We start from the raw sequence: 24,373 nt of genomic DNA, 5'->3' as shown, positions 1-24,373 counted from the left end.
AGCCCTGGCAGTCATAAGCCTTGGATCCACCTCTCACAGATCAAATGGACTCCAGATAAGCACAGCCTAAGTCTTCCCATCTGTCTATTCCTCAGCGTTTGATCTCTCACTCCCTCTCTCCCCTGGTCTTAGGACTCCTTCTCTACCCAAATTATCAGAACTGTGAACCTGAGAGCTCGAAATGTAACATTTTCCTTAAAGTTGTTAAACTTTAACTTCTGTACCCAGGCAATATCTCTCTGAGCAGTTTTCCACTTGACTGACAGACTCTATTCAGGAATCAGTGTGGAGTACAAATTGCTTCAAATAGCTTCAAGCTTTGAATTTTCTGAAAGCTGAGGTGAACTAGTGCAGCCGATGTGATTGCTCCCCATTTCTTCATCTGGGCCATCAAATCAGATGCTTTAGATGAATGCTTGATTTCCTGAATCCCCTCCCAGCCTTTGACTAACAATCCAGCCTTCCTTAGCCCTGGCGATTTCAGCAGTAAATAGCTACAGAAGTTTGTACATCACCCTTTAACCCTGAAATGCTGGAATGTCAGTTCATAAGGAAACTCATTTAGGCACAGGGAACAAAATAGCTCCCTATAGTACTTATTTATGTAACAGGAAATGTACCTGTTAAAACCAAATAGGCCCAGACATATCAACAATATTTTTACAACTTGGAAACTTGCAGGTTGGGGTTCATGCCCCAAAGGCACCACTCTATTCCATTTTTCATCAGGCTTATCTTTATCCTTATATCTTTGAGAACAAGAGTTGGTTTCAATAGTAGATGCTTTTCTGATACTCAAACTGCACATCTTGTATCTACATTCCCTTCCTTTTTCACTTTAGAATTTTGCAAGTGTGGTACTAATAAATATTGTTAGGGTAAAGGCAGTTCTACTGGCCTCTTCTCAAATGCTGGAATGTCAGTTCACAAGGAAACTCAGTTAGGCATAAGCAACAAAATGCCTTCCTATAGTACTTATTTATATAACAGGAAATGTACCTTTTAAAACCAAATAAACCCAGACCTAGATTTGAAAACTTGTAGGGTGGGGTTCTTGCTCCAAAGGCACCACTCTATTCCATTTTGCATCAGCAATTGGTTCACCTGCCCCTGCCATGAGGATTCCAGGTACACATGGTGCATAAGATGTGTGCTCCAGAAAAAACTACCATCAGTTTATTTTTTATGTTTCCTCTCTCTGTTTTTTCTGTGTGACCCCCTATAGCCCCTCCCTCTGTCTTCATGATCTCTCAGTGCTGTCTGTCTGTCTGTCTGTCTGTCTATCTGCCTGTGTGCACATCCACTTTTCTAACTTTATTCTTACCCCAGGTCCTGACTCCCCTCTCCTCCATCAATAAAGCTCTTTTGTACCAGATCTTTTGCATGCTCAATGTTTTTCAGGGGTTCATCTTGGTAGATCCTGACAAAGGTACCCCTGGCTATATTATATTTCATAACAGTCAGGCAATAGAATCAAAGTTGGGCTCTCTTAAAATCTCTGCCAATGAAATTAGTCCCAAACCTTTGAATTTGGCCACTGGCAGATTTCTAGGACAAGGACAGGAAGCAGGCACATTCTCTGCAAAATATCACAAGAATGGTCACTATCCCAGTTGCCAATATTATTCCCTTCTGTAACCTCTTGAGCTGAGCCTCCATAGTCATCATTAATGTCAGCACTGTTGTCTTCCAAGCTTAAATATGAGCAAATACTAAGTGGAGCTTAGTAGATACTAAGAAATGATGTTGTACCACTTTCTAGTCCAAAGTACCCAAATTTTCCGTATTTTTCCAAAAACTGCATATCCAGCCCCATAACAGGGATAAAACACCCTCTGATACCAATTTTTGTTATAATAAATTTTGTATCCCTGTGAAGAGAAACCAGAACAAACACAACCTATAAAACAACATATTTAATTTAGGGCTTGTTTACAATGTCAGGGCATGAGTCCACGTTCATAAAAAGAGCTTGGCAACAATACTGGCAGGCAAAACACTGAAGTACTAGTTACAAGCTTATATTGTTATATGCAAGGTGGAGGCAAAGAGAGAGAAAAGCTAAGTAGTCATGGAATGCACATTTTAAACTAGTCCTAGTGACAAACGTCCTTCACCAAGGCCACTCCTCTTAATTTCATCAACAATTTCCATACACTGAGAACCAAGCATTCAAACAAATGTGTCTGGGAGGAACATTCTTATTTGAAACAGCTTTTGTATGGTGTTTTGCATTAACTAATTTAACTTTAATTCTATTCCTTAACTCTTTTAGCAAGCTTTAATATTAAACACAATACATTGAATAAAAAATAAAATGGGTCACCTTGGAGCCTTTTAAATTGCATGTTCTGTAAGGCATAACATGTTATAGTTTAACTTTTTTGATTCCTGAGATTTGCAGATCAATGTCCATATTTGACCACGGAGCATTGTGTAAACAAAATACCTTTTAAAATAAATCTTTAACAAGTTCAATTGCTGAAATAGAAACAATGGTAGGAAGCTTGTTGACTTTAGAAGAAGCTAAAGAGAGAGAAGTTCATTACTAATGGCACGGACATTTTAAACTTTTGTTAGCTCACTAAAGGATAATTTTTCTATGACAGCAATGCAGAAGTTAGTAGGGACACATGAAGAACAGCTCAGGATCAACACTATTTAGGGTGTCTTTGTTAAATATAATTTTTAAATGCTTTGTACTAATACTTTTCTATAGGAAAGTATTATTTGTCCCTCTTTGTAGATAGTTATTCAGCTTCGATGGCCTTTCAAGAATTCATGAATCAAGTGGGAAGCTTAGGGAGATTCTAGATCTTTCATATAATTTTTCATTTCCTCCTCAATGCTATTGTGACACCTCATATTGCAATGGAGAACTTTACTGCGGCCATTCCTAGTCATCGCTGCTGAATCCCCATCCTTGACAATGACACTGCCTCTGATAATGACAGTAGGATCCTGAGCCAAGATGACCTCAGGATCTCTATTCCCCTGGACTCCGACCTGAGACTGGAGAAATGTCATCATTTTGCCCAACCACAGTGGCATCTTCATTTGAATAGCATGTTTTCCATATGTGACAGAGCCAGACACTGAGCCCTGTGTGGATGGATGGGTGTATAACAGGAGCAACTTCTTATCCACTGTGATAGAGGTAAGGCATTCCCCAAAATGGTTTCATTGTGGGGTTTTAGCAATAGTACAAATAGTGGATATTCAATTAGCTCAGTCTTCAACTTTAAGCCAACATTAATTACTGATATATTAAATGTGAACATTTCTCATTCTTCTAATATTTTATTCTAAGGTTGACCACAGTTTATGAATTAATTTATTTATCAGTGTTTTCTAGAATCTAAGTATGTGGACCACCTGTGTGCTTGGTACACTAAGAAGTAAGAAGAGGGTGTTGTATCCTAGGAAACTGAAATTAGAGATGTTTGTGAGCCACTATGTATGTGCTAAGAACTGAATTCTGGTTCTTTGCAGCAGCAGTAAGTGCTCTCTATTGTTTAGGTATCTCTTCAACCTAAATCTCTTCAATGAATTATTAATTCATTTTTAGCAAATCCTTATGTGCCTTCTTGGACATGTTATGACAGGACAGTGTTATTCAGCCTCAATTTAAAATTTAAAAGAAATGGGTGATTATATAAAACCACAAGGTCAGCTAAGGCTATTGCTCAAAGGAAGAGTGATTATGTTTCATGTGTGTGACTCAGGATCCTTTATCAGCCTTGTCTAAGAAAAGATATTATATTTTACCTCTATAACAGGATAGAATGTTTCTCATTGTTAGAACACTATATCACTTAGTTAAATACTCATTCTACCAAAAGTAACAAAAGAAAATAGGAAAAAAATAAGAGAGGGATGAAGAGAGAGGTGAGAGGCAGTCATTCAGGCTCTGTCAACAGCTAGTGAAATAATGTCAGAGTTTATATACTAGTATATAGGATCCCGAAAATTCCTTAAGTCAGATTGCATCAAGTATCTCTTCAATTAATTTGCTATTTTATTTAATCATTTATTGATTTATTTATTGTTTTACACTCCAGATTTTATTCCCTTCCTATCAGTACACATCACATAAATTTTCCCTATGCTCCTGTCTCCAGGATGTCCTCACCCTCTACCTGCCACCTATCCAGACCTCTAAACTCTCTGGGGCTGTTGTTTGCTGGTTCCAACCACAGCCATTTGGCACACTAGGCATACTCCAAATGAGAAATCCATAGAAATTGGGCTTTGAATGTGGTACAACAACAGCTAGGTAGGGAGTGTCAAAAATATGGTTTTATGCAGTCTCTTGCAAGTTAGGTGCATCTTCTCAGACTAAGCCCAGACCCAGCAATCCTATGCTATATATGTGTGTTGGGGGCCTCATATCAGCTGGTGTATGCTGCCTGGTTGGTGGTCCAGGATCTGAGAGATCTCTGGGGTCTAGGTTAATTAAGACTGCTGGTCCTCTTGCAGGGTCACCCTCTTCAGTTTCTCCCAGATTTTCCCTAATTCAAGCACAGAAATCAGCTGCTTCTGTACATTGGTTAGGTGCAAATATCTATATCTGACTCTTTCAACTGCTTCTTGGGTCTTTCAGAGGGCAGTCATGATAGGTCTCTTTTTGTGAGTGCTCCATAGTAATAGTGTCAGGCCTTGGGAACTCTCCTTGAGCTGGACCCCACTTTGGGCCTGTTGCTGGACCTTCCTCAGGCTCCTTTCCATTTCCATCCCTGTAATTCTTCCAGACAGAAACAGTTATGGGTCAGAGTTGTAACTGTGGTATGGGAACCTCCTCCCTCACTTGATACTCTGTCTTCCTGCTGGAGGTGGGCTCTATAAGTTCCCTCTCCCTACTGTAGGTCATTTCATCTAAGATCCCTCCATTTGATTACTGACAGTCCCTCGCCTCCCTGGTCTCTGGTGCATTCTTGAGGGTCCCCCCAACCTCCTACCTCCTGAGGTTGCCTGTTTCCATTATTTCTGCCTGTCCTCAGGGCTTCAGTCCTTTTCTCATACCCAGTACCAGATAAGATGCCCTCTTCCCCCTCCACCCTCTGACCACTCTCTCCCAGGTCCCTCCCTCCCTTCCCATTTGTGATTTCTTGCTTCTCCCTCCCAAGTGGGACTGGGGAGTCCTCACTTGGGCCCTTCAGTTATTCTGTGGCTGTATCTTGGGAATACTGTATTATGTTTTGGCAAGTATTCACTTATTAATGAGTATGCATGTCTTTTTGGGTCTGAGTTACCACACTCAGGATGATATATTCTAGTTTCATGCATTTTCCTGCAAAAGTCAGGATGTCCTTGTTCTTAATAGTAGTATTAATGGAGTAGTATTCCATTGTGTAAATGAACCACATTTTCTGTGTCCATTCTTCTGTTGTGGGACATCTGGGTTGTTTCCAGTTTCTGGCAATTACAACCAAGGCTGCTATGAACATAGTGGAACATGTGCCCCTGTGACATAGTGGGCCATTTTTGGGTTTATTCCCTGATTTTGAGAGTGGTTGTACTAGTTTGCAAACCCACCAGCAACGGAGGAGTGTTCCTCTATCTCCACATCCTTGCCAATGTGCTGTCCCCTGAGCTTTTGACCTTAGACATTCTGATTGGTGTAAGTTGGAATCTCAGGGTCATTTTAATTTGCATTTCCCTGATCACTTCAAACATTTCTTTAAGTATTTCTCTGCCATTCCAGATTCCTTTGTTGTGAATTCTTGGTTAATTTTATATCCCATTTTTTTGATTGGGTTGTTTGGTTTTTGGTTGTTAGCTTCTTGAGTTCTTTATATATTTTTGATATTAGCTCTCTATTGAATGTGGGGTTACTGAAGATGTTTTCCCAATTTGTAGTTTGCTGATTTGTCCTATTGACTGTGTTCTTTGACTTACAGAATCTTTCCAGTTTCATGAGGTCCCATTTATCAATTCCTGATCTTAGAGCATGAGCCATTGGAGTTCTGTTTAGGAAAATTTCCCCTGTGCCAATAAGTTCAAGGCTCTTTTCCATTTTCTCTTCCATTAGATTCAGTGTATTTGGTTTTATTTTGAGGTTCTTGATCAATTTGGACTTGAGCTTTGTGCAAGGTGATGGATATGGGTCTATTTTCATTTCTTTAAATACACAGACAGCAGTTAGACCAGCACCATTTATTGAAGATGCTTTCTTTTTTCCATTGTATATTTTTGGCTTCTTTGTCAAAGATCAATTGTCAGTAAGTGTGTGGTTTTATTTCTGGAACTTTAATTCTATTCCACTGACCAACATAATCATCTCTGTACCAATACCATGCACTTTTTAATCACTATTGATCTGTAGCATAGCTTGAGGTCAGGAATAGTGATTTCCCTAGCCATTTTTTTATTGTTAAGAATTGTTAATTTTTATCCAGCCACGTTCCTGAAGTTGTTTATAATCTTTAAAAGTTCTCTGGTAAAAATTTTGGGGTCGCTTATGCATACTAACATATAATCTGCAAATAGTGTTATCTTTGTTTCTTTTTTGCCAATTTGTATCCCCTTGATTTCTGTTGATTGTCTTATTATTCTAGTGAGAATTTTGAGTACTATATTGAGTAGATTTGGGGAGCGTAGGAATACTTGTCTTGTACTCAATTTTGTGGGATTGCTTCAAGTACGTCTCCATTTAATTTGATATGGACTACTGGTTTGCTGTAAATTGCCTTTATTATGTTTATGTATGGGCCTTGAACTCCTGATCTCTCCAATACTTTTAGCATGAAGGGTATTGTATTTTGTCAAATGCTTTCTCAGCATCTAAGGAGATGAACATGTGATTTTTTTAATTGAGTTTGTTTATATAGTGGATTATTTTAATGGAATGTTGTATATTGAACCGACCTCGCATCCCTGGGATGAAACCTACTTGATCATGTTGAATGATGGTTTTAACATGTTCTTGGATTTGGTTTGCAAGGATTTTGCATAGTTTTGCATCAATATTCAGAAGGGAGATTGGTCTGAAGTTCTCTTTTTTCATTGGGCCCTTGTGTGGTTTAGGTATCAGAGTAATTATGTCTTCATAGAATGAGTTAAGTAGTGTTCCTTCTATGTTAATTTTATGGAATAATTTGAGGAATATTGATATCAGGTCTTCTTTGAGGGTTCGGTAGAATTCTGTACCAAAGCCATCTGACCCAGGACTTTTTTTGGATGGGAGGTTTTTAATGACTTCTTCCATATTCTTAGGGGATATGGGACTGTTTAGATAGTTTACCTGCTCTTGATTTAACTATAGCACATGGTATCTGTCTAGAAAATCACCCATTTCATCTATATTTTCCAGTATAGGCATGTGTAGTAGAATCTGATGCTATTTTGAATTTCCTTAGTTTCTCTTGTTATGTCTCCCTTTTCATTTCTGATTTTTTTAATTTTGATACTTTCTCTGTGCCCTTTAGTTAGTTTGGCTAGGGGTTTTCCTCTCTTAATGATTTCCCCCAAGAAACAGCTTTAGGTTTTGTTGATTCTTTTTATCCTTTTCTTTGTTTCTATTTGGTTGATTTTGGCCCTGAGTTTGAGTATTTCTTGTTGTCTACTCATATTTAAGTATCAATTATATCACAATTTACAAGGTGCTAATACAATAATTTCTGAGCCAACTGATAATGATAAATGCTTTATTCCAATTATCTAACCTTATGATGCCACAACTGCTTGTAGGTGGTAAATGCCACGCAGGTTCACGTCTACAGCCATCTTTCTTTTTTCTCCTACCCTGAGACACTCCCTCTCTCTCTGTAACTCTTAGCTCAACTCCTTTTACCCTGTCCAATCATAAACTGACCCTGTACAAATATAATTGGAAAGGGAAAATTCTGTAACACTTCTTGTACATTTATGGCCATCTCTCTCTTTAAGTTGGGGATGTTTTCTATGATTTTGATGAACATGTTTTCAGGTCCTCTGACCTAGGAATATTTGCTCTCTTCTATTCCTATTATTCTTACATTTGATCTTTTCATTGTGTGCTGGATTTCCTGGATGTTTTGTGTTAGGAGTTTTTTATGTTTTAAATTTTCTTTGACCCGTTTCCGCAAGGGGTTTGCAGTCAGAACGCAGGTGTTGTGAAAGCCCCCAATTATTCAAAGCAAAAATGGGAAAGGAAAAGACTCATATCAACATCATAGTAATCGGACGTGTAGATTCCAGCAAGTCCACCACACCGGCCACCTGATCTACAAATGTGGTGGAATCAACAAGCGAAGCATCGAAAAGGCTGCTGAGATGGGAAAGGGCTCCTTCAAGTACACCTGGGTCTTATACAAACTGAAAGCTGAGCGTGAGCATGGTATCACTATTGACATCTCCCTGTGGAAATTCAAGACCAGCAAATACTATGTGACCATCATTGATGCCCCAGGACACAGAGACTTCATCAAAAACATGATTACAGGTACATCCCAGGCTGACTGTGCTATCCTGATTGTTGCTGCTGGTGTTGGTGAATTTGAACCTGGTATCTCCAAGAACGGGCAGACCCTCGAGCATGCTCTTCTGGCTTACACCCTGGGTGTGAAACAGTTGATTGTTGATGTCAACAAAATGGATTCCACCGAGCCACCATACAGTCAGAAGAGATACAAGGAAATCGTTAAGGAAGTCAGCACCTACATGAAGAAAATTGGCTACAACCCTGACACAATAGCATTTGTGCCAATTTCTGGTTGGAATGGTGACAACATGCTGGAGCCAAGTGCTAATATGCCTTGGTTCAAGGGATGGGAAGTCACACGCAAAGATGGCCGTGCCAGTGGCACCACACTGCTAGAAGCTTTGGATTGTATCCTACCACCAACTCGTCCAACTGACAAGCTTCTGCGACTGCCCCTCCAGGGTGTCTATAAAATTGGAAGCATTGGCACTGTCCCCGTGGGCCGAGTGGAGACTGGTGTTCTCAAACCTGGCATGGTGTTTACCTTTGCTCCAGTCAACGTAAAAACTGAAGTCAAGTCTGTTGAAATGCACCATGAAGCTTTGAGTGAAGCTCTTCCTGGGGACAATGTGGGTTTCAATATAAAGAACGTGTTGGTCAAAGATGTTAGACGAGGCAATGTTGCTGGTGACAGCAAAAATGACCCATCAAAGGAAGCAGCTGGCTTCACTGCTCAGGTGATTATCCTGAACCATCCAGGCCAAATCAGTGCTGGCTATGCTCCTGTTCTGGATTGTCACATAGCATGCAAGTTTGTTGAGCTTAAAGAAAAGATCGATCGTCGTTCTGGTAAGAAGCTGGAAGATGGCCCCAAATTCCTGACGTCTGGTGATGCTGCCATTGTTGATATAATCCCTGTCAAGCCCATGTGTGTTGAGAGCTTCTCTGACTACCCTCCACTTGGTCATTCTGCTGTTCGTGACATGAGGCAGACAGTTGCTGTGGGTGTCATCAAAGCTGTGGACAAGAAGGCTCCTTGAGTTGGCAAAGTCACCAAGTCGGCCCAGAAAGCTCAGAAGGCTAAATGAATATTACCCCTAATACCTGCCACCCCAGTCTTAATCAGCTGTGGAAGAATGGTCTCAGAACTGTTTGTCTCAATTGGCCATTTAAGTTTAATACTAAAAGACTTGTTAATGATAAGAATGCATCATAAAACCTTCAGAAGGAAAGAATGTTTTGTGGAACATTGTTTTGTGTTTGGCAGTTTTAAGTTATTAGTTTTCAAAATCAGTCCTTTTTTAATGGAAACAACTTGACCAAAAATCTGTCACAGAATTTTGAGACCATTAAAACAAGTTTAATGAGAAAAATTTTTTTCTTTGATCATTGTATCTAAATCTTTTAATGTATCTTCTACACCTGAGATTCTATCTTCCATCTCATGTATTCTGTTGGTGTTACATCTTTTCTGTAATTCCTGACTTCTTTCCTAGTTTTTCCATTTTAAGTGTTGCTTCCATATGTTTTCTTTATTGTTTCTACTTCCACTTTTAGGTTTTGGACTGCTTTGTTCAATTCCTTCACCTGTTTGATTGTGTTTTACTGTATTTCTTCAAGGGATTTATTTGTTTCCACTTTAAGAGCATCTACCTGTTATCCTGTGTTTTATTGTATCTCTTTTATTGAGTTACATACATCCTTCTTAAAGGACTCTATTATCTTCACAAGATAGGTCTCCTTCCTGATTTTCAGGTGTGTTGGTGTATTCAGGACTTTCTATGTTGGGAGAACCAGATTCTGATGACGCCAAAGTATATTGGATTTTGTTGCTTGTGGTCTTATGCTTGCCTCTTTGCATCTGGTAATATCTGCTGTTATCTGGTCTGGATACTTCTCTCTGGAGTCTTTCTCCTGTGTCCTTGAGTTGGTGCAAGTCTTCTGGTAGGCCTGTTGCCCTGTGTGCAGCAGATCTCCTGGCAGGCCTTCAGAGGGTTGGGTCTTCAGAGGTGTATTCAAGCTGTTGTATTGCATCTAGCTTTTTTCCTAAGAGGGCTTTACCATGTGGGGTCTCTTATCCTGTGTGCAGCAACATTCCTGGGAGGCTCTTAGACTGTGGATTCAGTTGCATTGTGTGCAATAAAACTCTCCATAGGCCTTCAGAAAGTTCAGTCTTCAGGGGAGCTGATAAGCTGGTGATCTGCCCTTGTGGAAGGTGTAGGACAGTTGATTTCGGGGTGAAGAGGGTTGCACTATGATCTGTACTGAGTTGGCTGGGCTCCTTGGGTTCCCAGCTCCTGTGGTTGTTTGAGAGGATCCCTTGCCTATTGACCTCTGTGCAGCAAAACTCCTGTGATGCTTTCAGACTCTGGGGTCTTTACAGGAGCAGAAAATCTGGTAATCTGCCCTGGTGGAAGTCACAGACTAGAAGCTTTTTGTAATATTCTTCTGCCGAAAATTTCATTCACAAAATTAATAATTGTAGTGGAATATGTTAGTGATATATATATATATATATATATATATATATATACATATATATATATACATATATATATATATATATTATGCTTAATTCTGATATTTAGTATATGTATTTTTGATAATTTCTCTTTTATCTATTCATTATTCTCATATTCACCTACAGAGAGTGAGAGGAACATAAGGATGATGGTAGAATATATATGAGTCTTTTCTCTTCCCTCTGTCCCAAAATCCTCAACTACTTTTTTCCCCTTTGTCATATGTGTGTATTGGTAGGATCAATATAGTAAAAATGGCCATCTTGCCGAAAGCAATCTACAGATTTAATGCAATCCCCATCAAAATTCCAACTCAATTCTTCACAGAGATAGAAAGAGCAATTCTCAAATTTATCTGTAATTACAAAAATCCCAGGATAGCTAAAACTGTTTTCAACAATAAAAGAACTTCTGGGGGAATCACTATCTCTGACCTTGAGATACAAGCTATACTACAGAGCACTAGAGATAAAAACTGCATGATCTTGGTACAGAGATGAGCAAGTAGATCACTGGAATAGAATTGAAGACCCAGAAGTAAACTCATACACCCATGGTCACTGGATCTTTGACAAAGAAGCCAAAAGCATGCAGTGGGAAAAGGCAGCATTGTCAACAAGTGGTGTTGTTTCAACTCGTGATTTGCATGTAGAAGAATGCAAATTGATCCATTTTTATCTCCTTGTACAAAGCTCAAGTCCAAGTGGAACAAGGACATCCACATCAAACCATTTATGCTGAATCTGACTGAAGATGAAGTGGGCAAAAGCCTCGAACACATTGGCACATGATAATTTTTTATGAAAGAACACCAAAGGCTCCTGCTCTAAGATCAACAATTGAAAAAATTGAAATGTATCTTTAAGGCAAACAACACTGTCAAAAGGGCAAAACGACAGCCTACAGATTGATAAATGATCTTTACCAACCCTGTATCTGATAGAGGTATTTTCCAAAATATACAAAGAACTCAATAAGATAGACTCCAGAGAACCAAAGAACTCTTAAAATATAATGGGTTATAGGGTTAAACAAAAAATTCTCAAGTGAGGCATCTCCAATGGCTGAGAAGTATCAAAAGAAATATCCAACCTTATAGAAGCTTTTCAGTTTCATGAGGTCCCTTTTATCCTTCTTTATCTTAGAGCATGAACCATTAGAGTTCTGTTTAGGAAATTTCCCCCCATGTCAATGACTTTGAGGCACTTTCTCATATCCCACAGTAGCAAAGATTTACATTAATGGATTTTCATATATTGAAGCTGTGGAGAACCTCAATAACATTTACCATCATAAGATGGCGCTGGCTCCGCAGTGCCTTATGCCACCTAAACAAAGAGCAAGCTATGTGCGCATGTACTAGGAGCAAAAGCCCGCCAAAGTCACTAGCCCATCCCCAGGGTATTTGAGATCGTGGGTAAAGCCGCCAGTCGTATATAGACACGTCACACCAGAGGGTATTTAAGCAACACGTTTCTGAGCCTTTTTGCCTTTCTCGCCAAGATGTAATAAAGAGTATCTATAGAAGGATCTTGTGTCCTGTGTGCGTTCCTGCGGGTGAGAACAAAAGCTCAAAACAAATCGTGCCGAAACCCGGGAACGCCTCACCATGGCTAGTGCCAAAGAGAAGGCCCTGTGCTCCATTGGAGAAGATCCAGAACCATGGCGGAGGTAAACTCTGAGAGACATGTACAACACATGCCAGAAACAGAGTGGTGTAAAGAGCTCAAAAAAGGGAGCACTTAGATAGGGGACAGAGATGCCCCTGGGGAAAAAGGAAGGAGAAAGAGACAAGAGTAGAGGCACACCTTTCAGAGCCCCATGGGCAAGCCGCTGCTTCTGCGGACTTGGGTGAGAAGTGCCAAGGGTGGTGGGGACAAAAGAAGAAATAGCTGTGGGGGGAGAGAGTGGTGCTATGGCAAGTGCAGGCCATGAGTGCAGGCAGCCTCTGAGGTGCACGGGTGCTTGCCTGCACTTCCCTTGCATCCTGTCTGTTATTAACTGCTTTCATTTTAAGAGTTTTTTTCAAGCTGCTAAGTATCTGCCTGTTTAGGGCTTATGTCCAAAGGTAAGGAGCATCAGGAAAGTAAATAAGAAAGGTGCGCAGCGCACATCCAGCCGTGCTGGCAGCGCGCAGCGAAAACTCCTCCACCCGCGGGTCATTTCCCCCGCCCCTTTCCTGTGTCCCGCGCTCTGGTGGCGGGCGCAGGGGGCAGGACGGTAGAGCCGCGCGGGCGGGGCCTGGGCAGGGGTCGGCGGGGAACTACCCCCCCACACCCCGGCTGGCGACCAGGCGCCAAGCACACTTCCACCATGGCGGTGCACCACGACTGGCTCCTGGACGGCTGGAAAGGCCTGGTGGAAAAGGTGGCTGGGGGGGGGGGGTGTCTCCGCGCGCACGCCTAACCATCCCACTCCGAGTGTTTGCTCGACAAATCCCAGGGCCCAGAAAGCCAGATGCCTGTCGCCGCACACTCTCCCCCCATCCCACCTGTGCGGGCGGGGGGCCGGGCCGCCCCTCCCACGGCGCGACCTCTCACCCATCCCCCCTCCCTCCCTGCGTCCGGCGCAGGGGACAGTGCGGTGGAGAAGTGTGGGCGGGGCTGGGGTCGCCAGGCCACAGCTGCGGAACCGCCCTCCCCACTCCCTCCCCTGCTCTGCCCTGTTACCCTGGCATGAGAGGCCTTACCGCCACAGACTTAGAGGCAAAAGGTAGAGACCCGCGGCTGCCCGCTGGGCTTGGGCAGGGCTGCCAGAGGCTGGCGGCAAGAGAGGCGGAAGAGATGCGTGGCTCGCCGCCATAGTCACCAAAGAGCTATATCAGTGGGTGGAGCAGCTGAACAGTAAACAGCCACTGTGCAGCTTAGCTCTAGTTGGGATTTCTGTGTCCATTTGAGACACTGAGTTATATTCTGTCTGTGTATTGTCTATTTGGTGCACCAGAAATTGTCCATGTCTATCAATTCATGTTTGTCTTTTGTTTCGTTGTCTAAATGATTGTTTCGTTGTCTGAATGACTGACTGTTTTGTGTTTCATGTAAAAAACAAAAAATAAAACGTGGATCTGCTGGCTGTAGAGCAAAAAGCGCTGTGGCTGAGAGTCAGCTCTTAAAGGGACAGGCAGCCTTTTGCTTGTAACAGAAAGTTTGCTTAAAATCGAAAACTCGGGTTAGAGTCATTTTAAATAACAAGAAAACAGGTCGTGTACATAAACAGTGTACAAAGGATGGAATAAATAGGTTTAAAAAGAAATTATCAGACATTTGCTCAAAATGTGAAAAAGAAAGATACTGAATAGATAATTACAGATCAACCAGAGTTATAACAGAAAGGCCAATACCTCAGCTTAAAATGCAACAGCAAAAAACCTCAAATGCATGGAGCATTCCAGACACCACAAATGGGGTGCCAACCTATTCCCTCAGATTTTAGAGGTCCCTTACAGTGGGCCTACTAGTAGTTGGGTAGGTCCTCTTCTGCTTTGAAATACATCCCAGAGTTATAGGCTCAGATTATGAGGGACAAGTTAAGATTATGTGTTCTGCACCCCAAGGTATTGTGGCCATTTCTCCTAGAGATCACATTGTTCAGTTGTTGATCCCTCCTAGTTGGCATAACATGTCCTCTAGTAGCCAGAATCTCAGAGGGGATAAAGGACTTGGTTCTACAGAAACTAATGTGGCCTACATATCTTTAGATTTGGATAATCGTCCCACTTTACAATTACAAATAGAAGGAAAACTGGTGGCCTGCTTCTTGGCCTGTTAATCAATCATCAAATAGCTTACAAGGATTAAGATATGAGGCTTCCCACCTATAAGTACAAAATCTTTACATTGGAAAGATAAAGAAGGAAGGTCAGGGCTTTTTCAACCTTATGTACTCCCTTTACCTGTATATCTATGAAAAAGAGATTACTCTCAGAAAAACAAGAAAATGATGAGAGAAATGGATATATACCTGAACTAGGCCTTAGAAACAACTTACAAGGTAGAGTTTCTCCAGTTAAAAAAGCAGCTAAAGAATTAGTACTAGAACAATTAGACCTGGGACATGTGGAACTCACACAATCACCCTGGAATTCCCCTATTTTCGTTGTAAAGAAGAAATCATATAAGTGGAGATTGTTACATGACCTAAGAGCCATTAATGCACAAATGTAAGTTATGGGTCCTATACAAAGAGGACTCTCCCTACTCTCTCAGCTCTACCTAAGGATTAGAGAATTATAGTGGTGGATGTTGAGGATTGTTTCCTTTCCATTCCATTAAGTGGAAAAGATGAACCTAAATCTACATTTACCTCTTGCACGCGCTCGACTGGCCAGGAAGAACAACGCTGCAACAGGATCCTTCTGCACACGTTTATTGGGAGAGCTTGATTGTAGAGGCAAAAAGACTTCGAGCCCAGAACTAGTGCTGCTTTTATAGGCCTAGGAGGGGCGTGTCTCACACCCAGATTGGTTATGCACTAAGCCTCATTTGCATGTTCCTCATCTGATTGGCTACTCTCTCTCAGTACCTTACAGAACCTCATTATCATACCTCATTTGCATGTCTCACATCTGATTGGTTATACTCTCAGTACCTGACAGAACCTCATTATCATACCTCATTTGCATGTCTCACATCTGATTGGTTATACTCTCAGTACCTGACAGAACCTCATTATCATACCTCATTTGCATGTCTCACATCTGATTGGTTATACTCTCAGTACCTTACAGAACCTCATTATCATGCCTGGGCCAGGCAGTGTCTTTGCAAAAAACTTTACTGCATATGTACACATTGGTTGTTTGTCCAATCTTATGCGTGGTGGCCAGCAGTAGTCAGTGCCACTCAGCAACGGCACATGTGGCTTCCCACATCTCCCCCTGTTTGTTTTAATAAAATGAGGCTGGACTAGGCCTGTGCAATTATGCCCATCTGCCGTGGCTCCTGTTTTAGGTCGTTCCTCTAATGTCACAGCCTTACCCGTCATAGGGTAACCCTATTGCCACCGGGCCCCATGTCTTAGGTTGGACTGTGCACGAGGAAAGTTGCCCGTCTCTGGATACCGCAGTGCTGTGTGACAATAACTGCTAAATGACCTAGGGCGAACTCTGTAAAAGAGGCCAGCCAAAAAAATGAATTAGTGGGGAAATCATGATCACCCTATTGATGAGCAAGGGCTGATCAATGATCGTTGAGTCTCTCTCATCTAATCTCATGCTGACTAATTCTTGAGCATAGATAACCAAATTTCAGGGGAGGAGCCGTTTTTAATAGCTAAAAGTGCCTGAGTTATAATCACCTTGTCACGTTTTTGTTGGGTTCTGAATTTGCATACCAATCAGAGCATGAACACCAGTCCACAGCATATGGCAGCACCAAACAAAATCACTCCCACCCATTTCTTAAAGTAAAAAAGCAGAGGTAAGCCAAGAGGTAAAGTCTCCGAGGGTCACTGGTTCCACTCTGGTCCCATTAAGGTTCAGGATCTGTATCTGCAGCCTCATCTGCAACCTTTCCAGCTCCTGTGACCAGTTCCCCTTCAGGTAATTCGATAGGTCTGTACTTTTAATAAAAGAATTATTAATGTACCTATTGGGAGTAATGCATACATGCGATGTGGATGCCACACAACTCATTTGTATGACATCCATCATCTGTATCATGTCATGTTGTAAAATATCCACTCTGATTCACTAACATTAACCCTGAGGTGATATGAGAATCCACCCTTTGTAGGGTAAGCAATGCTTCAGACGTTTTTTCTGCTATCTGACTTATAGTGTCAGCAGTATTAATTTGATCTGCCCAATTAGATATAATCTTTTTCTTAAAAATATACAGGGTGTAAAAGGTTTATCCACATTATGCACAAAGCATAATGTATAATTTAAATGAAAACTAGTACTCTTATACACCCGTGGTTCTTGAGGAGTTTGTCGTGCATAAGGCACATCTAAAAAACATTCCTTTGCAAAAAACAAAGGCTAGGTAGAAGAATTGGAATGTACCGGTAAAGGTACTGGCCATGATCTTACTATGGCCCATAAAGGTATACTTATCCTGGTTTCAATCATCAGGAGCAGGAGAATCATCTTGGGGTTCATCTTGCTCTTTCAGGGTCCTTGTCAGTCGCGTCGGGACCCAAAGTGGATTTTCTTTACCCTGTGGAAAAACACAAATAGCTACCCGGGACCTGATTAAGATAGGATCCGGGCCATACCATTTATTATCAAAAACATTTTTTCATTTGACCATTTCATTGGGCGATTGAGGCCATTGTCCATGCCTTTCAGCTGGTGATCTTTCAGCATCATCTAATTTTAGAAAATTAAGAGTAAATATTGCAAGGGATAGAGCCATCTTTGGCGTCATAGCCTCTATTTCCCCTTTCTGTTTTTGCAAATATTGTTTCAGAGTGCAGTGGGCTCTCTCAATGATGCCTTGGCCCTGTGGATTATAGGGCAATCTAGTAATATGTTTTACTTGCATTTGTTTGTAAAATTGGCTAAATTTAGAAGAAGTATATGCAGGACCATTATCTGTCTTTAACACTAGGGGCTTGCCCCATGCAGCCCAAGCCTCTAAGCAGTGAGATATGACATGAACTGCTTTTTTCACTGTCAAGGGAGAGGCATGTAGGATACCAGAACTGGTATCGATGGATACATGTACATATTGTAATTTCCCAAAAGATGGGATATGCGTGACGTCCATTTGCCAAACATCTAGGGGTCGCAATCCACGAGGATTAACACCCACGGAAGGTGCATTAATAAATTCTACACATTTACCACACTGTAGGACAATATCTCGGGCTTCTGTTTGTGTGAGCTTAAATTTTTGTTGTAATGTAGAAGCAGGGACATGATAAAGCTGATGAAAATTCTTAGCACTTTCTATAGAACTTTGTGATAGGAAAACCATGTCTCTGGTGGCTGAGTCAGCAATTGCATTTCCCTTAACCATAGGTCCAGGTAATGATGTATGTGCTCTAATATGTTGAATATAAAAGGGATGCTTACGCATCAAAATACAATTTTGTATTTTCCTCAAAATTTCAGATACTGGACTAGACTGCTTAAAATTTCCGGCAGTCTCTAATGTTAGAACCGCATTAACTACATAAACAGAATCAGAGATAATACTTATGGGCATAGGAAATCTTTTAAAAACTTCTAAAACCACCAAACATTCTACCAATTGAGGGGCTCCTGGTGTAAATTGCAACCTTACAGCCTTTTCATTGATTACATAACTTCCAATTCCTGTTTTTGATCCATCTGTATAAATATCAATGGCTCCCTTTATAGGGGTATTAGCTGTTACCTTTGGAAATATTACTGGATGTAATAACATAAAATGTAATAACGGATGTTTAGGATAATGATTATCAATTAAACCAGAAAAACTGCATCTAAGAATGGCCCATTCATCTATAGTAGCACACAGTATTTGCATTTGTGCGACAGTATAAGGGACAATTATGCTATCAGGCATTTTTCCAAAGTGAGTAATTGAAGTTTTTATCCCTTTGTGTGCCATGTTTGCTACCATGGTGGGATAATGCTCTATAGTCTTATTAGGGGATATATGTGGATGTATCTATACTAAAGGACCATCTTGCCATAACACAGCAGTTGGCAAATTTATGGTTCTTAATATGCATAGGTACAAAGGTTCTTGCTCATTTATACGATTTAACTGTGCTTTTTGGATAGCTCTTTCCACCTTCCTAAGAACATCAGAAGCCTCAGGTGTTAACTGTCTCAATGAGGTAATATGTGATTCTCCTTCTAAAATTTGAAATAAAGGTTTTAATTCCGAAGTAGGGATCCTTAAATAAGGTCTACTCCAATTTATATCTCCTAATAATTTTTGAAAATCATTTAATGTTTTTAGATGATCTTTTCTTATACTAATCTTTTGTGGGGTGACACATCGTAAAGTAATAGTGGCTCCTAAAAAATGACTAACATTAGACTGCTGTACTTTTTCTGGTGCAATAATCAAGCCATTATTTTTTAAAGTTTCATTAAGCAAGCCATAAGCTTGCTGTATACTTTCTTCTTCAGGTCCACAAATCACTATATCGTCCATATAATGACAAATTTTTAAGGAGGGGAAACCATCCCTAACCGGTTGCAAAGCTTTTCCTACATATAACTGACATATTGTAGGGCTATTTGCCATTCCTTGGGGTAATACCCGCCATTGGTACCTTTTATCAGGCTCCATATGATTAATAGAAGGCAAGGTGAATGTAAATTTAGGTTTATCTTTCTTATTTAATGGAATGGAAAAGAAACAATCCTTAATATATACTACTATAATTCTCCAATCTTTAGGTAGAGCTGAGAGTAGGGGGAGTCCTCTTTGTACAGGACCCATAACTTGCATTTGTGCATTAATGGCTCTTAGGTCATGTAACAATCTCCATTTACCTGACTTCTTCTTTACAACGAAAATAGGGGTGTTCCAGGGTGATTGAGTGGGTTCCACATGTCCCAGGTCTAATTGTTTTTGTACTAATTCTTTAGCTGCTTTTAACTTCTCAGAGGGTAAAGGCCACTGAGGCACCCATACCGTGTCCTCTGTACGCCATGGAATGGGCAAAGGCTCCTCAGTGGCCCCTAGAAAAAACTCAGCCCTTTCTTATCTACTTTTTCTGTGGCTTTAACTGGTGAAATTTTACCTTGTAAGTTTTTTCCAAGACTTAGTCCAGGTATATATCCCATTCCTTTTATCATTTCCTTGCTTTTTTGAGAGTAATCATTAGTCAATATAAAGTTCATGGCTGACAACACATCTCTTCCCCATAAGTTTACAGGTAAAGGGAGTACATAAGGTTGAAAAAGCCCTGTTCTTCCTTCTTTATCTTTCCATTGTAAGGATTTTGCACTTATAGTTGGGGTAGCCTCATATCCTAATCCTTGTAAGCTATGTGACGATTGATTAACAGGCCAAGAAGCGGGCCACCAATTACTGGATATAATGCTTTTATCTGCTCCTGTATCCATTATACCTTGAAAGGTTTTTCCTTCTATTTGTAATTGTAAAGTGGGATGATTATCCAAATCTAAAGATATGTAGGCCACATTAGTTCCTGTAGAACCGAGTCCCTTATCCCCTCGGGAATCCTGGCTACTAGGGAACATGTTATGCAAACTAGGAAGAATCAGTAATTGAGCAATGCGATCTCCAGGAGAAATGGCTACAATACCTCGGGGTGCAGAACACATAATCTTAACTTGTCCCTCATAATCTGAGTCTATAACTCCGGGATGTATCATCAATCCTTTAAAGCAGAAGAGGACCTACCCAACAGTAGGCCCACTGTATCCTTTGGTAAGGGACCTCTAAAATCTGATGAAATAGGTTGGCACCCCATTTGAGGTGTAAGAATTACTCTGGAGGTGGCACAGATGTCCAATCCTGCTGAACCCGGAGTGGCTCTCCTCGGTCTCTGAGTGGCCTCATGGACACTGTGGTCTGAAATGCCCCATACATTTGGGGGCCCTGGGGACGGGGGCCCCTTACCCCGTTTTTTGGCTGTTGCACTTTAAACTGAGGTATTGGCCTTCCTTTTATATCTCTGACTGATCTACATTCATTTGCCCAATGTCTTTCTTTTCCACATTTTGGGCAAGTACCTGGTTCTGTCTTTTCAAACCTACTCTTTCTACCCTTTGTACACTGCTTTTGCATATGACCTGTTTGTCCACAATTATAGCAGGTTATTTCTTTTGCTTGCGCCATCAAAACTGCGGCAGCCAGCCCTGCATTTGAAAGAGGTCCTCCTATTTCTCTACAGGCTTTCATCCATGCTTGTAGCCCTTTCCCTTTCCATGGTGTGATAGCATTTCTGCATTCTTTTGTACATTGCTCATAAACTAATTGTTCAATTAATGGCATTGCGGCCTCAGCATCACCAAATATACGTCCTGCCACTTCCATCATGCGAGCCACAAATTCAGAGAACGGCTCATTAGTTCCCTGAATAATTTTTGTCAAGTTACCAGATACCTCTCCTCGATTAGGCAATGCTTTCCAAGCTTTCACCGCTGCCTGATTAATTTGATCATAGACCTGCACTGGGTATCCTAATTGATTGTTTGTCCATATACCCTGACCTGTAAGCATTTCAAAGCTCCATGCTTGTTGCCCTGCAGTAGCATTAGCACGGGCCTGACTCAAACACAGATCATGCCATATAGACTTCCAATCTAGATACTGTCCCATCGTAAGACATGCCTTTACCACACTCATCCAGTCAAAAGGAGTCATGGCATTGTGAGCCAATCTATCAATTTGGGACTGAGTAAATGAGGCATTAACTCCATAGGTCCTTACTGACTCTGCTAGCTCTTTTACTTGTTTATGCGATATTGGCTCATAATATCGCTGTTGAGCATGATCCTGAAAAACAGGAAAAGCCTGACATATTTTTTGCAACCCTTTAGGAGTGCAAAAAGAGTGACCATTGCTAATTGCTTTCTTATCTGCATAAGGCGGAGTAGGTGGGGGAGCACTGAAACTCCTCCCTATTGGACCAGATCTTTCTGCCTCATACTCCGCAGCAGCCTCCTTCAAATCTTTCTCCTCTCCTGTTGATAATTCGGAATCCTCTGAGCTAGACAATTCTAACGACTCAGAGTCCTCGAGAGGAGGGTAAATTGACTTAATTTTCTGCTTTTTACTATTTTTTATACTATTTTTTGTATCTTTACATTTTGGGAGTTGACAATTAAAGCCATGATATAAGATCAAGGCAAGAAAGATAGCAACCCCAGCAACAATTATCAGATCTATTTCGTAGGAGAGCATGCCTCTCACATTAATTTCTTTCTACTTACCGGTACCGCCGTTCCTCAGCTGAAGAGTTCTGAATCCACTCCGGATCCTTCTCAGCAGTCTGTTTTGCAGGAACACTTCATTACCACCGTTCCCCAGCTGAAGAGTTTTGAATCCACGCCGGATCCTTCTCAGCAGTCTGTTTTGCGGGAACCTTTATTAACTGCTCCTTCCCCGTGATGCAGTTCTGAATCCTCCCTGTAGCAGGGGGTCTTCACTCGTGCCTGAAGATGTTTCTTGTCCTGGGTTTCGGCACCACTTCTTGTGCGCGCTCGACTGGCCAGGAAGAACGACGCTGCAACAGGATCCTTCTGCACACGTTTATTGGGAGAGCTTGATTGTAGAGGCGAAAAGACTTCGAGCCCAGAACTAGTGCTGCTTTTATAGGCCTAGGAGGGGTGTGTCTCACACCCGGATTGGTTATGCACTAAGCCTCATTTGCATGTTCCTCATCTGATTGGCTACTCTCTCTCAGTACCTTACAGAACCTCATTATCATACCTCATTTGCATGTCTCACATCTGATTGGTTATACTCTCAGTACCTGACAGAACCTCATTATCATACCTCATTTGCATGTCTCACATCTGATTGGTTATACTCTCAGTACCTTACAGAACCTCATTATCATGCCTGGGCCAGGCAGTGTCTTTGCAAAAAACTTTACTGCATATGTACACATTGGTTGTTTGTCCAATCTTATGCGTGGTGGCCAGCAGTAGTCAGTGCCACTCAGCAACGGCACATGTGGCTTTCCACATTTACCTTGCCTTCTATTAATCATACGGAGCCTAATTAAGGGTATTAATGGTGAGTATTGCCCCAAGGAATGGTAGGTGGCCCTGCCATATGTCAGTTATATGTGGGAAAGGCTTTGCAGCCAGTTAGAAATATTTTCCCCTCTTTAAAGGTATGTCACTATATGAATGATATTGTAATTTGTGAACCTAAAGAAGAAAGTATACAGCAAGCTTATGGCTTGTTTAATGAAATTTTAAAAATAATGGATTGATTATTACACCAGAAAAGTACAACAGTCTAATGTTGGTCATTTTTTAGGAGCCACCATTACTTTACGGTGTGTCACCCCACAAAAGATTAGTATAAAAAAAGATCATTTAAAGACATTGAATGATTTAAAAAATTATTAAAAGATATAAATTGGATTAGACCTTATTTAAGGATCCCTACTTCAGAATTAATTTCAAATTTTCAAATTTTGAAAGGAGAATCACACATTACCTCATTGAGACAACTAACACCCGAGGCTTCTAAAACTCTTAGGAAGGAGGAAACAGCTACCCAAAAGGCACAGTTGAGTCATATAAACGAACAAGAACCTTCGTGCCTATACATATTACGAACCATAAATTTGCCAACTGCTGTGTTATGGCAAGATGGTCCTTTAGTATGGATACATCCACATTTATCCCCTAATAAGACTATAGAGCATTATCCCACCATGGTGGCAAATATGGCCCATAAAGGTATTAGAAGTTCTATTACTCACTTTAGAAAAATGCCTGGTAGCATAATTATTCCATATGCTGCTACATAAATGCAAATATTGTGTGCTACTATAGATGAATGGACCATTCTTAGATACAGTTATTCTGATTTAATAAATAATCATTATCCTAAACATCCTTTGTTACATTTTATGCTATTGTATCCAGTGATCTTTCCAAAGGTGATGGCTAATACCCTCAAAAAGGGAGCTACTGATATTTATACAGATGGATCTAAAACAGGAATTAGAATTTATGTGATCAATGGAAAAGCTGTGAGGTTGCAATTTACACCAGGAATCCCTCAATTGGTAGAATGTTTGGTGGTTTTAAAAGTTTTTAAAGGGTTCCTTATGCCCATAAATATTATCTCTGATTTTGTTTATGTAGTTAATGCTCTATTAACATTAGAGACTGCCAAAAATTTTAAACAGTCTAGTTCAGTATCTAAAATTTTGATGAAAATACAAGATTGTATTTTGATGTGTGAACATCCCTTTTATATTCAACATATTAGAGCACATATATCTTTACCTAAACCTATGGTTAAGAGAAATGCAATTGCTGATTCAGCCACCAGAGATACAGTTTTCCTATCATAAAGTTCTATAGAAGGTGCTAAAAATTTTCATTAACTTTATCATGTCCATGCTTCTATATTACGACAAAAGTTTAAGCTCACACGAACAGAAGCTCGAGATATTGTTCTACAGTGTGGTAAATGTGTAAAATTTATTAATGCACCTTCCATGGGCATTAATTCTTTGGATCGTGACCCCTAGATGTTTGACAGATCGATGTGACTTACAATATGTACATGTGTCCATCGGTACCAGCTCTGATGTCCTATATGCCTATCTCTTGACAGGGGAAAAAAAGTTCATGTCATATCCCACTACTTAGAGGCTTAGATTACATGGGGCGAGCCCCTAGTGCTGTTGACAGACAATGGTCCTACATGTACCTCTTCTAAATTTAGTCAATTTTACAAACAAATGCAAGTGAAACATATTACTAGATTGCCCTATAATTCACAGGGTCAAGACATCACAAAAAGAGCTCATCGTACTTTGAAATAATATTTGCAAAAACAAA

At 40.7% G+C, this 24,373-nt stretch overlaps 1 protein-coding gene, 1 long non-coding RNA gene and 1 pseudogene across 4 annotated transcripts in view; 2 read left to right on the top strand and 1 right to left on the bottom strand.

Moving 5' to 3' along the window:
• Positions 1-14,802, bottom strand: part of Gm41804 — a 38,742-nt gene extending 23,940 nt beyond the window's left edge. For all 3 annotated transcript variants that reach the window (XR_877706.2, XR_877704.2, XR_877705.2), the window contains exon 1: positions 13,613-14,802. This is a non-coding gene — a long non-coding RNA (predicted gene, 41804). The remainder of the gene's footprint in view (positions 1-13,612) is intronic.
• On the top strand, positions 8,048-9,772 carry Gm7105 (predicted gene 7105; annotated as a pseudogene).
• Positions 12,335-24,373, top strand: part of Slc22a29 (solute carrier family 22. member 29) — a 93,208-nt gene continuing 81,169 nt past the window's right edge. The window contains exon 1 of the mRNA XM_011247245.3: positions 12,335-12,594. The gene's annotated coding sequence lies outside the window, so the exon portion shown is untranslated. The remainder of the gene's footprint in view (positions 12,595-24,373) is intronic.

This window comes from Mus musculus, chromosome 19 (genome assembly GCF_000001635.26).
Source record: "Mus musculus strain C57BL/6J chromosome 19, GRCm38.p6 C57BL/6J".
Classification (NCBI taxonomy): Eukaryota; Metazoa; Chordata; class Mammalia; order Rodentia; family Muridae; genus Mus; species Mus musculus.
This window is presented reverse-complemented; position numbering and strand designations above follow the sequence as displayed.